The sequence below is a fragment of the Sardina pilchardus genome, chromosome 14 (genome assembly GCF_963854185.1).
Source record: "Sardina pilchardus chromosome 14, fSarPil1.1, whole genome shotgun sequence".
In the NCBI taxonomy this organism is placed as follows: domain Eukaryota; kingdom Metazoa; phylum Chordata; class Actinopteri; order Clupeiformes; family Clupeidae; genus Sardina; species Sardina pilchardus.
In genome coordinates, this window is record NC_085007.1 from 1,577,711 (window position 1) to 1,582,710 (window position 5,000).

General features: G+C 46.7%; 1 protein-coding gene across 1 annotated transcript in view; it reads right to left on the reverse strand.

Moving 5' to 3' along the window:
• The window catches only part of LOC134101195 (astrotactin-2-like), a 64,281-nt gene that overhangs the window by 17,047 nt on the left and 42,234 nt on the right, over positions 1-5,000 (reverse strand). The window lies entirely within an intron of this gene.

Here is a 5,000-nt window from a genome sequence, read left to right on the forward strand (position 1 = left end):
ACACACACACACACACACACACACACACACACACACACACACAGGAATGTCAGGTTGCTTTTCAAAACCACGCATATATTGTTTTATGCTTCAGTGTGTGTGTGTGTGTATGTGTGTGTGTGTGTGTGTGTGTTTGCTTGTATTAGTTGACGTGTTTGTGATTTCGAGGCAGTCACATATAGTTGCAATTGGGAAACAGACCCAAACTCTGGTAAACATAGAGATCCACCCTATAGCCCCTCATATAGAGACTCCACCCTATAGCCCCTCATATGGAGACTCCACCCTATTAACCCCTCATATAGAGACTCCACCCTATAGCCCCTCATATGGAGACTACACCCTATAGCCCCCTATAGCCCCTCATATCCGAGAACAACGCAAAGCTCCACCACATGCCTGCAGCCAGCAATGGACATAAAGCACAGCCTTCTCTGATTGGACAATGAGACATAAAGCACAGCCTTCTCTGATTGGACAATGGGACATAAAGCACGCCGATTGGCCAATGCAGCTACATTAAAGGTGAACTATGGACGTTTTTTAGCTTAATTTGCTTAACTGATCAGCTTCGGAGTCATTAAAATGGTTATTTGAGTTATTTCGGGTTGAATGACGGCTGTCTCGCTTCCCCCTAGCGCCTCTGAGTGGTAAAACCACGCTTGCAAGTTTGTGCTACCGGGCCGGTGCACTGACAAAGAGAAAGTTTCACAGCCTCGCGATCGGGCTCATGAAAAGGCAAACTGACGATTGAGGAGTGTTGTAAAATATACATAAAATATACATATACAAAATATACATGAGCTATCTAGCTATAGCTAAAGCTGTAGGGGAAGCTCTGCAGAGAAACCTGTAAAACGAGCACTCCTCACTCTGATTGGTCAATGGGAATCACAACAGTATATTGTGGACTGATGTGTTATGCTCATTGCGTGCAACTTTATATCACTACCCAATGTTCCTCAATCTCCTGTTAATGAATTAGACAGCATACAGCACACACACATCCCTCAGTGGCTGTGTGTGTGTGTGTGTGTGTGTGTGCAGGTAATGTGAAATATGGGGGTCTGTGTTCAATGGTGCCAGATTAGCATTCTGGGATGCGGTCGTCTCTTTGTAGAGTTGGAGGAACGGACAGAATCAAAGCAGTGGTTGTGTGTGTGTGTGTGTGTGTGTGTGTGTGTGTGTGTGTGAACGGACAGAATCAAAGCAGTGGTTGTATCAACAATGCGGAGCGAGTGAGCGAGAGGGAGAGGGTGAGAGGGAGAGAGGGAGAGAGGGAGAGAGGGAGAGAGAGATGGAGAGAGGGAGAGAGAGAGGGAAGTGTGCGAGGCACGTCTGTCATGTTCAATGATTTCTGATAAAAGGTGACACTGGCCCGACAGCCAAACTAACACATCACCACGGAGACGAGACGACGCGTGTTGCACATTTTAAGCGCGACGTCGTCTCCTAGTCCTGCAGCTGTGGCTCAGTGGCGCCGATGAGACATGCACGTGGACAACCCGAGATGTCACTTCCTGTGTGGAAATGGCATGTCTGGCGAGTATTCCCAGCGAGCGCGTTTGAGCTCTTAACGTCAGCGCGTGTTCACTTTGCAGGAGCGCTCCAACTCTGAGTGCTTGAGCTCCAGGGGGAAAAACAGCACTGAAACGTGGCCATGCTTCCCCAGAACTGATGTTGAACGTGGCCAGGCTTCCACAGAACTGATATGTGGCATGTTGAACGTTGCCAACCTACAGCCGAACTTATATGTGGCATGTTGAAACATGGCCAGGCTTCCACAGAACTGAAATGTGGCATGTTGAACATGTTAGCAGGGCTGCCTTTTCTACCCTTTCATCTTTCTTTCATTCTTTCTTTTTTTCATTCCTTTCTTCCATTCTTTCTGCCTTCATCTCCTCGTTGGCCTTCAGAATGGCAGGCCATTACGGAGGTCCTGCAGTGATGATTTCACACCTCCTGGATGAAACGGAAAAGTGCTCTCGGGTGAAAAGTGCTCTCACTCTCCTGCCATTACTCAGGGCCATGACGACAGTGTGTGTTCCTAATGTCCACAGGTGCGAGAGCGCTGCTAAGCTAACGCGCTAAGGAGCCAGTCACTGAGAGTGAAAGGAGTTAGCATTTCATGCTAAGCTAATCATTTGGAGATTGGGGGGAGAATATTCAAATAGTGTTATGTTTCATTTACATTATACTATGAATCAGGATTAGCGGATTTATACAGGCACGCACAGACAAATCTCATGTTTATCAATATATCCAATCTCAAGCACGACTCATGCGCACACACACACACACACACACACACACACACACACACACACACACACACACACACACACACACACAGAATAATGAAGGGCAGAAAGTAGGTGAGCAGGAGCGCAACCTTGAGAAGCATCAGGCAGACTGAGGGGAGGAGGCGCAGCCGATAAAATATAAAATAAAACTCAAAACTAAAAAACAGATCCAGATTTGGATCAAAGCGCATGAGCGCTTTTCAATCGACACCATGTCTGCAGCACTGCTTGGTAGAGGGCCTCTGGAATATAGCCCTGATCTGGTCCAATTCAGACAAGCGTTGGTAGAGTGCTCTTAACCTGTGTGCTGTGTGTCTATCAATTCACTGATTGGGATAAATGCAGAGACCAAATTTCCCTCACGGGATCAAAAGAGTATATATACTTATACATACTTATACTTACAATAACTTATGCTATACCAGCTGGCAACGCACACAGCAAAACAGTTCTAGAATCAAGTGATAGCACTGATAGCACTGACAGCAATGTGTTTCAAAGACAATCTGTCAACACTTTGATATGTATCAACGCATCTTGAAATAAAAACACTTAGAAAAAACCGAGAGCGATGCATTATACTATTACAGAGCTTAACTTCACAGTGCCACCCTGTACTGCCATGATGCAGCATTGGCACGAGCCCAGCACTGACACACACTTTTGTGTGAAGCAGTTACACACACACTGGCACTCACATCAACACACACACACACACACACACACACACACACACACACACACACACGAGCCCAGCACTGACACACACTTTTGTGCGAAGCAGTTGCACACTATTAGAGTGCTGCTTCTCTCTCGTACACCACATATTAGCCTACACAACTAACAGTCTAATTACAGTACATAATAGTACAGATCTGGCCTGGCGTGATGGCTGACTTGAGGTCATACCGAGTGAGTTTGTTGGAATACATCCACTGCACAGTGTTGTTGTTTAGTGCAGCAGGCCTCTCCTCGCTGGGTGGTATGCATTTGAATATTTCCCCTGTCTGTCTGTCTGATAGTGCTGAGCTATTAGAATGAGCAGGACTATTGCACTGACTATAAGACACACGTCTGTGTTGAGGACTATTGCACTGACTAGAGATCTGTAAAAGTTAGCATGTAATGTGTTGCTAAGGTGATAATGCTGCATGCTAGAGAAGAGAGTTCTAGAACACTTTCCCAGATATCTTCTGGAGCAGATCAGGATCAGTTTGAGGCTCTCTCTCTCTTTCTCTCTCACACACACACACACACACACACACACACACACACACACACACACACACACACACACACACACACACACACACACACACACACACACACACACACACTCTTACAGTGGGATATATTTTCATTGTCGACCAATAGCCAAAGAAACAGCTTACAGCACACAGCTTTAAATCTGTTAAGAAGATCCATACAAATGTGAATAAAGCAATGAGCATGCATCACCAGGCCGTGATCAATCAGCGCACGCCAACAGCGCCGTCGATACACACGGAGGAGATATGCTGCTGCTGCTGCTGCTGCTCCCCTCTCCTTGCTGCTCCCCTCCCCTCTCCCCCCCCCCCCATACTGGTACTCACACCAACAACAACACACACACACACTGGCACTCACACCACCACACACACACACTGGCACTCACACCAACACAAACACGCACACACACACACACACACACACACACACACTGGCACTCACATCAACACACACACACACACACACACACACACACACACACACACAATGGTACTCACACCAACAAACATCACACACATACTGGCACTAGCACCAACAACACACACACAAACACACACTGGTGCTCACACCAACAAACATCACACACATACTGGCACTAACTCCAACAACACACACACACTGGCACTGCCTCCAAGCTCATGAGCCATTGGAGAGAGGCTGCAAGTGGATCAGTTCAGAACATGGAGATGGCAATGGAGGGGGAGGGAAGAGAGGACAGAGAAGAGATGGAGTCAGAGAACATGAGACAGAGAGAGAGAGAGAAGAAATGAGAAGGAGGGAGAGGACATGATAGGAAAGAAATGAGAAATGAGATGTTGGAGGCTACACACACACACACACACACACACTCAACACACTCTCAGCTCCATCACGCAGTTTCTAGGCGGTAATTTAAAGGGCATGGCCTGGTGTGGTTGTTGACTTTAGATCGTTCTGGATGGGCTTGCCCTGATAAATCTCAGGTGAAACGCGGAACAGATTTCTTGTTTAGTGAGCGCTTCGTTCTCTTCACTCACTCAGGGATCTTCATCTTCGTATGGACAGTCTGTCTGCTCTCTCTCTCTCTCTCTCTCTCTCTCTCTCTCTCTCTCTCTCTCTCTCTCTCTCTCTCTCTCTCTCTCTCTCTCTCTCTCTCTCTCTCTTCTCTCTCTCTCTCTCTCTCTCTCTCTCTCTCTCTCTCTCTCTCTCTCTCTCTCTCTCTCTCTCTCTCTCTCTCTCTCTCTCTCTCTCTCTTTAGTGAAGGTTTTATTTTCTTATGGATGTGTATCAGTCTGTCTGCTCTGCTGTCTCTCTCTCTTTAGTGAAGGGTTTTATTTTCTTATGGATGTGTATCAGTCTGCTCTGCTCTCTCTCTCTTTAGTGAAGGGTTTTTATTTTCTTATGGATGTGTATCAGTCTGCTCTGCTCTCTCTCTCTTTAGTGGAGGTT